Source organism: Medicago sativa, chromosome 4 (genome assembly GCF_051527215.1).
Source record: "Medicago sativa cultivar Bolivia chromosome 4, Bolivia_mono, whole genome shotgun sequence".
In the NCBI taxonomy this organism is placed as follows: domain Eukaryota; kingdom Viridiplantae; phylum Streptophyta; class Magnoliopsida; order Fabales; family Fabaceae; genus Medicago; species Medicago sativa.
This window is the reverse complement of record NC_140752.1, coordinates 93,416,051-93,426,537: the sequence shown is the minus strand read 5'-3', so window position 1 is coordinate 93,426,537 and position 10,487 is coordinate 93,416,051. Positions and strand designations below refer to the sequence as shown.

The 10,487-nt window shown below is 36.1% G+C and overlaps 1 long non-coding RNA gene and 1 pseudogene across 1 annotated transcript; both read right to left on the bottom strand.

Annotated features, from left to right (window-relative positions):
* Positions 1-54: 54 nt before the first annotated feature.
* On the bottom strand, positions 55-8,495 carry LOC146933929 (uncharacterized; annotated as a pseudogene).
* Positions 8,496-8,664: 169 nt separating this feature from the next.
* LOC146933928 (uncharacterized) lies at positions 8,665-10,176 on the bottom strand. The gene is made up of 2 exons (XR_015008445.1): positions 9,522-10,176; positions 8,665-9,302 (listed from the first exon to the last, which is right to left on the bottom strand). It is a non-coding gene; the product is annotated as an uncharacterized LOC146933928 (long non-coding RNA).
* Between the last annotated feature and the right edge of the window lie 311 nt (positions 10,177-10,487).

Here is a 10,487-nt window from a genome sequence, read left to right as displayed (position 1 = left end):
AATGACTCCAAAGGTCCAATAATATTTCATTTGCATACGAAAACATATTTGATTCTACCCTGAATCACCAAACTCACACAGAGTAGAAAATAACATATGTGAATCAATTCTAGATATCACATAGTAAAATTGCTCAACCAGTTTTCCATTCAAAATAATAGTTTTGAGATCAAAATAACTTTCCGACAACGTCAAGACATTTTGTAAAGTCATTTATTAACAAAGAAAATATCAGAACAAAATACAAACCCTATATTTAGTTGTAGTTGAATTACGGGTCTTACAATAGAGTTGCATGGTCAAAGATGAGTTGTGTAGTCAAGTTGAGTGTTAAGTTGATTATGATTTGCGATGAAAATTAGTAATGGTATTTGATGATTGTATTTGTTATGAAATGAAAAATATGCTAATTGTTAATTGTTGATATGTTATTAATGTTTAAGTTGTTAAATGCATTTTATTGGATTATATGCTTAATGTATTGATTATGAAATCTCACCCCTTCTGCGTATATGTTGCCTCGACCGTGGGTAATGTGCAGGTAATAAAGATTAGAGGCGTTCATGAGTGGACTCTTCACTTGGTGTCTAGGTGCTCTGATACGTAACGGGATGGTGGCTTGCTTTTACTTCTATTCCTTACGTGTCTCTTTTATGAACTAATTTATGAGATTTTCCAATAAGGCCTGCGTGCCAAGACTTTTAAATGTTGAACTATTTTCCGCTGCAACAGTTTTAAGATTTTCATGATGTTGAATTTGAAGGATAATTATTATTATCTGTTTTGAGATGTTAAAGTAGTGTGTGACATTCCGTTATGAATTAAATACTCTGATTTTAAATGAAATTTTTATGTTGGAAAAACGGGGTGTTACAATTGGTATCAGAGCAGGTCGGTCCGTCCGGCCAATTAGTAGAGTCGTGTCGAGCCTAATAGTGTTGTGTGACAATTTTGTATTGTCCTAGTGGTCCTGTTTGTTGTTTGTTGTGTAACCCTTAGTATGAACTGGTTGGAGTACAACCATGTTCATATTAATTGTTTTAGTAAGTCGGTGCATTTCTCTTCTGCTGAAGAAGAGAGTGGAGCAGAATTTTTATCTACCAAGCAGCTGAAGCAGTTAGAACGCGATGGAATATTAATGTTTTCTTTGATGGCCTCCTTATCTTTCGAGAATCAAGCAGTGATTGATAAGTTACAAGTGGTGTGTGATTTTCCTGAAGTTTTCCCTGATGAGATTCCTGATGTACCACCGGAGAGAGAAGTTGAATTTTCTATTGACCTTGTTCCGGGAACGAAGCCTGTGTCTATGACACCTTACCGTATGTCAGCTTCTGAGTTGGCTAAGTTGAAGAAACAGTTGGAAGATTTGCTAGATAAGAAGTTCATAAAACCTAGTGTTTCACCTTGGGGAGCGCCGGTATTGTTGGTTAAGAAGAAAGATGGAAGTATGAGGTTGTGCATTGATTATCGACAACTGAATAAAGTAACTATAAAGAATAGATATCCACTTCCTAGAATTGATGATTTGATGGACCAGCTAGTGGATGCACGTGTGTTCAGCAAGATTGATTTGAGGTCGGGTTATCATCAGATTAAAGTAAAAGATGAAGATATGCAGAAGACGGCCTTTAGGACGCGATATGGTCATTATGAATATAAGGTGATGCCTTTTGGTGTGAGTAATGCGCCTGGCGTGTTTATGGAGTATATGAATCGTATTTTCCATGCATTTTTGGATCGCTTCGTGGTTGTATTCATCGATGATATCTTGATTTACTCTAAGACAGAAGAAGAACATGCGGAACATTTGAAGATTGTCTTGCAAGTGCTGAAAGAGAAGAAGTTGTACGCTAAATTGTCTAAGTGTGAATTCTGGTTGAATGAGGTAAGTTTTCTTGGCCATGTTATTTCTGGTAATGGTATTGCAGTCGATCCATCTAAAGTTGAAGCAGTATCACAATGGGAGACTCCTAAGTCAGTTACAGAGATTAGAAGCTTTTTGGGTTTGGCAGGTTATTACCGAAGATTTATAGAAGGATTTTCTAAGTTAGCACTTCCGTTAACACAGTTGACGTGTAAAGGTAAAACCTATGTGTGAGATGTTCATTGTGAGAACAGTTTCAATGAATTGAAAAAGCGATTGACGACGGCTCCAGTTTTGATTTTACCAAAACCTGATGAACCTTTTGTGGTCGCGTCCAAATTGGGCTTAGGCGGTGTGCTTATTCAAGATGGTAAAGTTGTTGCTTATGCATCAAGACAGTTGAGAACTCATGAACGAAACTATCCTACTCATGACCTTGAATTAGCTGCAGTCGTATTTGTCCTTAAGATTTGGAGACATTACTTGTATGGTTCGAGATTTGAGGTGTTTAGTGATCACAAGAGCTTGAAGTATTTGTTTGATCAGAAAGAATTGAATATGCGACAGCGGCGGTGGCTCGAATTGTTGAAGGATTATGACTTTAGTTTGAATTACCATCCGGGTAAAGCTAATGTTGTTGCGGATGCCTTAAGTAGGAAGAGTTTACATATGTCTGCTATGATGGTGAAGGAATTTGAAATGCTTGAACAGTTTAGAGATATGAGCTTAGTTTGTGAAATGTCGTCTCGGAGCGTTAAGTTAGGAATGCTGAAAATTGAGAATGATTTCTTAAAAGATATTAAGGATGCGCAGAAAGCTGATGTTAAGTTTGTGGACTTGTTGGTTGCTAGTAATCAAACTGAAGATAGTGACTTTAAGGTCGATGATCAGGGTGTGTTGAGGTTTCGAGGTAGGATTTGTATTCCAGACATGATGAGATAAAGAAGATGATTCTTGAAGAGAGTCATAGGAGTAGCTTAAGTATTCATCCGGGAGCTACAAAGATGTATCATGACTTGAAGAAGTTGTTTTGGTGGTCAGGATTGAAACGTGATGTTGCACAATTTGTGTATTCTTGTTTGATTTGTCAGAAGTCGAAAGTAGAACATCAGAAACCTGCTGGGTTGATGACACCGTTAGATGTACCAGAATGGAAATGGGATAGTATATCCATGGATTTTGTGACGAGTTTGCCAAATACTCCTAAAGGGAATGACGCGATCTGGGTGATTGTTGACAGATTGACGAAGTCGGCACACTTCCTTCTGATTAATATTAGTTTTCCTGTGGCTCAGTTGGCAGATATTTATATTCGAGACATTGTGAAGCTGCATGGTGTTCCTTCAAGCATCGTGTCAGATAGAGATCCAAGATTTACTTCTAGATTTTGGAAGAGTTTGCAAGAGGCTTTAGGCTCTAAGTTGAGATTGAGTTCGGCTTATCATCCTCAAACAGATGGTCAGTCGGAAAGAACAATTCAGTCATTCGAAGACTTGTTAAGAGTTTGTGTACTTGAGCAAGGTGGAACTTGGGATAGTCATCTTCCGTTGATAGAGTTCACTTATAATAACAGCTATCATTCAAGTATTGGGATGGCACCTTTCGAGGCTTTGTATGGTCGGAGGTGTAGGACTCCGTTGTGTTGGTTTGAGACAGGTGAAAGTGTGGTTTTAGGACCAGAAATTGTTCAACAGACTACTGAGAAGGTGAAAATGATTCAAGAAAAGATGAAAGCGTCGCAGAGTCGACAGAAGAGTTACCATGATAAGCGTAAGAAAGACCTTGAGTTCCAAGAGGGAGACCATGTGTTCTTGAGAGTTACTCCGACGACCAGCGTTGGTCGTGCATTGAAGTCAAAGAAGTTGACTCCGAAGTTTATTGGTCCTTATCAGATATCTGAGAGATTTGGCACGGTGGCTTATAGAGTTGGCTTACCACCGCATTTATCGAATTTGCACGATGTGTTTCATGTGTCGCAGCTGAGGAAGTACGTTCCAGACCCGTCCCATGTGATTCAGAGTGATGATGTGCAAGTTAGAGACAACCTTACGGTAGAGACCTTACCCTTGAGGATTGATGATCGCAAGATGAAGACGTTGAGAGGCAAGGAGATACCTCTAGTGAGAGTTGTTTGGAGTGGAACGAATGGTGAAAGCCTGACATGGGAGCTAGAGAGTAAGATGATGGAGTCTTATCCAAAGTTGTTTGCTTGAGGTAAATTTTCGAGGACGAAAATTCTATAAGTTGGGGAGAGTTGTAACGCCCGTCTTAATTATTTGATTATTTAAAAAAATATATTTATATATATAATTTAAGTGATTTTCATGATTGATATGTGTGAATTTTATGATTTATGAAGTTGAGTGGTTTATATGATTTATAAATGAATTATGTGGGGTATTTTGTTGTGGTGAAGTTGTTATGTTGTTATGACTTATTTTATTATTAAATAAAATAAGATATGATAAATATAATAAAAATATTCGAAGTTGGGCTGTGATGTGTAAAGAGTAAGTTTAGAGGTGAGAAGAGTAATACGAAAAGATAAATAGGGCAAACATAAGTTAGAAACGTTTTTACGTGAAACGCTTTTGGAGAAAAGGGAGAAAAGTCAGAAAAGAGGAGAACTAGAGGGAGAGCTGCGATTTCATCATAACCAGGTAAGGGTGAGACTAATTTTCAATATTATTAAGGGTATAAGTCTATAGGATGAATTTAGCATGATTAGGTTAAGTTTTGGTGAGAATTGAGAATTAGGTTTAAGATCAATTTTGACGATTGAATCATGAACAGATGTTAGATTGATGCAAAATTAGTGTACAGACCTTAGATATTACTTAAGATGATAATTAGATGCTATTTGGATGAAGGAATCATGAATATAGGTGAAAAGTTGTGATTTTTAGGTTTCTGGCCGTACTGACATTCATCGCTCGCATCTGCGAGCAAGAACACTCGCAACTGCGAGCTAGAACCCAGAGCTCGCAACTGCGAGCAATGCAACTCGCAACTGCGAGTGACCAGTAAGCTCGCCATTGCGAGCAGAATAACTCGCCACTGCGAGTAAGGACTTAGGAACCCAGAATGCACGCTTTGCTCGCCATTGCGAGCAAAGTTACTCGCCACTGCGAGTTAGGCTATTAGTCGCCCAAAATTGTCCCAATGCGATCCTCTCGCACGTGTAGTCTTGAGTTGACCTTAGAAGTAAGTAAGAGAGCTGTTTAAGATACTTTCATAAGCTCCAGAAGTCTGTTAGGTGACTGAGATTAGTAGTGTTGTTGCATGAATGATATTATGATGCTTTATGATACTTATGTTGATGTAATTCATTCCTTAGATGATGTTAACGCATTCAAGTGTTATTAAATGCTGTATCTTGCTGCTGTTTCCTGCTGTTGACTGTTAGTGTCTTGAAGTTGCATGAGTCGGTCTATGTTGTTGGAATTTAAGAAGTTGTCCATGATTATGAGTCGTATGAGTTGTTCACGTTGTTGTCTAAGTTGTTGGAAGTTTGAGTTCATTGCATACTCATTAAAGTTGGGGGCTTTAGGCCCGGCAGCCTTTGTGCTCATTAAAGTTGGGGGCTTTAGGCCCGGCAGCCTTTGTGCTCATTAAAGTTGGGGGCTTTAGACCCGGCAGCCTTTGTGCTCACACGTTGAAGAGCCTATTATGCTCATTTTGTTGTTGAATGGTACCACATGCATTTGCATATCAAGAAGTTTCATGTTGTTTAAGTTGTCAAGTTGTTGTTGAGTTGATAGAGTTGCATGGTCAAAGATGAGTTGTGTTGTCAAGTTGTTGAGTTGATAGAGTTGCATGGTCAAAGATGAGTTGTGTCGTCAAGTTGAGTGTTAAGTTGATTATGATTTGTGATGAAAATTAGTAATGGTATTTGATGATTGTATTTGTTATGAAATGAAAAATATGCTAATTGTTAATTGTTGATATGTTATTAATGTTTAAGTTGTTAAATGCATTTTATTGGATTATATGCTTAATGTATTGATTATGAAATCTCACCCGTTCTGCGTATATGTTGCCTCGACCGTGGGTAATGTGCAGGTAATAAAGATTAGAGGCGTTCATGAGTGGACTCTTCACTTGGTGTCTAGGTGCTCTGATACGTAACGGGATGGGGGCTTGCTTTTACTTCTATTCCTTACGTGTCTCTTTTATGAACTAATTTATGAGATTTTCCAATAAGGCCTGCGTGCCAAGACTTTTAAATGTTGAACTATTTTCCGCTGCAACAGTTTTAAGATTTTCATGATGTTGAATTTGAATGATAATTATTATTATCTGTTTTGAGATGTTAAAGTAGTGTGTGACATTCCGTTATGAATTAAATACTTTGATTTTAAATGAAATTTTTATGTTGGGAAAACGGGGTGTTACAGGGGGGAATGTTTTCAACATTTTTGAAATACATATGAATAAGCAAAGGTAGAGAGTGGCCCACATACCAAGAGATAGTAGCTACATGAATAGTCTGTGTTTAATCGAACACCGCTTACAAGAATTAGACATATGCTTAATGATGCAAAAAAGCAGATTGTGTTGGAAACCAAGAACTTAAGAAATAGGTCGGGGATACAACAACCATGATGGCTTGACCCGCACATAGTGGATATCCATTGATAGCTGTACAAACTCTATCATATAAAGGGTTAGGGACGGGGGGGGGGGGGGGGGGGGGGGATGTTTTCAACATTTTTGAAAAGATATTGTGGCTATAATAGTGGGAACTCAAACCTAGGCTTCCTCTCATGTCTTCTAACCATTTCTCTTTGTTAACATAAGCCCACAAACCACTCACAGTCCCTACCAAACTTCTCCAAGTGGATTTATCCCCATTTGAAATAACATTGTTGCGATAAGAGTGGCTATTAAACCTAAAGTTCCTCCCATTTCTTTCAACCAATTGTCGTTGTCTACGGATGGCCACAAACTCCCTACCGTGCGTAATATCCTTCTCCAAGCTGTTTTCTTTGTTCCCCATTGGTTGGAGTTTCTCCATGAAGAATATATGAAGTTTAATAAAATATTTAGCGAAAAAGATCAAATAATATATGAAGTTTGTTGAGATATTTATGCCTAAAAAAATATTAATTTCAAAAATAAAAATATTAAAATAAACGTGAAAGTGACATGTGATGTAAAAAACCTTACGTGTATATATGTGTCCGCCCGTGCGTACGTGCGTGTACGAACATCTATTTTTCCTTACACTTACCATACTTGGTTAATCACATGTAAACTTTTAAAGAGATTTAATTTAGATCATGTTGAAAATTACTAGATTGATGACCCGTGCGCCGCACGGGTCTTATGAGCTGAGAGAGAGAGAGAAAGAAAGAAGAGTATAGGAGAAGACGATGAAAGGGGGCAGGGGCATTTTGATTGGGAATGGGCGATGCTCATATACCTATTTAACTTTTTTTAGCAATATCTACCTATTTAAAAGAAAACAATCGATGCTTATTTTAACATTGCAATTTCTTAATAATTAAAAGTTGCCTTTCTTTATATGTTATATAGCATAAAAGTAACTTGCAAATTCATTCCATAATCATAAAGAAGTCCAAGAAACTCCTTAGTACATATATATTTGAATGCACGTTCTTTTTTGTATTACCTTGGAAATTTTTAGAACTTGAATTTAATACTAAAAAATTAGAACATATGGATTCATAGGTTTTGAGAAAGACACTGATAAGCATATAAACTTCAAAACTCACTACTTAAGTAACAAACTCATTATAAAATAATTCTTTAATTTAAAATTATTATAAGACAAAGCTTTTTAGAAAATAATCTCTTAACTTAGAAGAATTGTCGCAATATGTTTATTTAACCTATTGAAGTAACAAAGTTTGGCTAAAGATTCTTTTATTCCTTGTTTTTACTTTGGATTGGGATGCTTTGCTCTAGTGCTTGTAAGTATAGACCATTAACAAAGGATGATATAACCAAAAAAATGGAACAAATAAGTGACATTTCATTGAAATTGGAAGAGAAAAGAACATTGGTCATCAAGTGAATACATATCGATCAGTACTAAAGTTTGCTGCATTCATATAGCAGGACTTAGTTGATTACGCACTATATAATAATATTATAGCAGCACTTTAATTCTTCAATGTGCAGATTTATTATTTGTTAGAGTATTTCTTTGGTTGATTGGCCTCAGTCAAAAAATCACACTATATAGCAGCACTTTTCATAGCATCATCCTGCCATGCAAATGGACTGGGTTTTTATGGATATTATATGCCATAGCATCATCCAGCTAGCAATATTCCAGTTCACAAACCAAAATATATCCAGAACAATCATACTATATGCCAATCCACTTTCATAGCAAAAGTTTATTGAGTTGAATTCATAAAACACGGTTAACAAAGTTTATTGAGTTGAATTCATAATAGTAACTTCATTGTTGTTGAACACAGAACTTAAAAAAACAGTTACCAAAGTTTAATATCATGAATTACAGTTAATCACATGGTTAGTGTAGGTTTGCGCCTAAAATTAAGTTTCAAATCATAGATTTAGCATAACCTGCAGATCTTATGGAATTAGAAAATGAAGTTGTAACTGTATTGAACCTGGAACCTACTAATCGTTCCATTGGTTGGTTTTAGTTTCTGTTAGCCAAACTTACATTTCTTAAGAGCAAACCATGGATCACACCAAGGTTTGATGGTGGGCAAGTTAACTAACACAGCAGCAGGTTGCAGCCATCCCTTCCATTTGGTAATAACAACTCAACATATAAAATAATATGTTGACTTTGTACATGGTCATGAAAAATAATATCCTTCCATTAATTTGACTTTTGTACATGGTCATGAAATACAAACGATACCATGAGAGGTATACTTTTTTAGCTTTGGAATGGCATTAAGAGAGGAAAAAAAGATGTTGCAATAGCCCCATCATAAAACACCATAATGGAATAGCAATATGTGATGAATGAATATTCAACCAAACTTAAAAGATACCGAAGTGCTCACCTAAAAATACCACATATTCAATCAAACTTAATGTTGTGCACAAAATCTACACCAAGAGCACAAAGGCAGGGGCAATACATACCAAAAAAAAAAAAAAAAGGACCATCCACCTAAGCTAATAAAACCACGGCCTAAACCTGAGATCAACCAAAAAAGCCATCACCTAGAATTTCCCAATTGTATCTCACAACACCCAGGCCTAATTGTGACAAACCAACATAGATCACAACTGAAAACAGTTCTCAGAAGTCAGAACTACTGGACAACAGCTGCTTGCACCAACAGGAAAAACCAAAAAGGCATAAATACAAACTCCTTTAGATATATGATTGTGCTGCATGTAAGTTTAATCTGTTCTGGCCTCCATAAGATAATGTAATTTTCATAAAGCTTTCGGATTTTACACGAACTTTGTGCTTGATCTGCATACAAATGAGAAACTTTGCTTGGATAAGTTTTCAAAAGAAGATAATTTATAAATCATTAAATATGTGTGTCCATTCCTTTCAAAAGTAGGATGAGATTAACATCAATCTAGAATAGTCTGAAAAATAATATTAGGATAAAAATACTGCACTTCATATGCTTCTTTACTACATTTTGTAAGCATCAACAGAAAATAGAAATTCAAGAATGTATACCATCATGAGTTATACTGTCCCTATGAGCCACCGCAAGCAATCACCGTGACATAAGCCATCACCACCGCAAGCAGCTACCACGCACAAACCTTCCTCTTAAGAGATATACTAATCTGGATTTTGGCGTATTAGGAAGAGCAGCAGGTTGAGATCCGATTGCAGGAGGAAATAGAGAAGTAGAAAGCAAAAATTGCAGGAGCTGTTGTGAAGGATGCTCGTGAGAGAAAGAGATGGATTGGATGAGGGAGAAAGGATTGAGACCTAGAAAATGAAAGGGTAAAGAAGAAACAGAAAATGAAAATAGACAGAAGAAGAAGAATTAGTGTCAAATAACCAGGAGTATTATTTTTTTTTTTTTTGAAGGTAACGACAGGAGAATTGTATGGCACCGTTTCAGGAGTGTACATTTATAGCATGAGATATGGTGGATAATTATGGGACGATTAGTTTCCAATACACAATTTAAAGCTTTACGTATATCAAGCAGGGAGAGTTTGAAAAAAAAAATTATGTCTTTCACGTATAAATAGCAGGAAGGAAGAGTGAATAGATGCACATAAATGCTTCGGGGACTGCCAAGGGAATTATAAACGTCATATTTAATAATATGATAACGGTGTTATTCCCAAACATTAGTAAGGCACGCATAGAATAGGGAAAATAACAATTGTGAAACAAAAATTTGAAATTCAAATTTAACATGTAATAAGAGGGAAAAATTAGGTTAACTAATTACAGTAGAAACTCTTTAATTTAATATTCGGTAAATTAATAAACTCTCTAAAATAATAAATTTGTCCGGTCCCGACTTGGGCCAATGTAAAAAATTGAAAAACTCGATAAAATAATAAGATAATAATTTTTCGGAAGATCCCTTTATAATTTTCGGTCCCAAAAAAATCATAAATTAATAATTCATAGAAACTGAAAAAATATATTAAGAATACATTGAACACATTTGTTCCT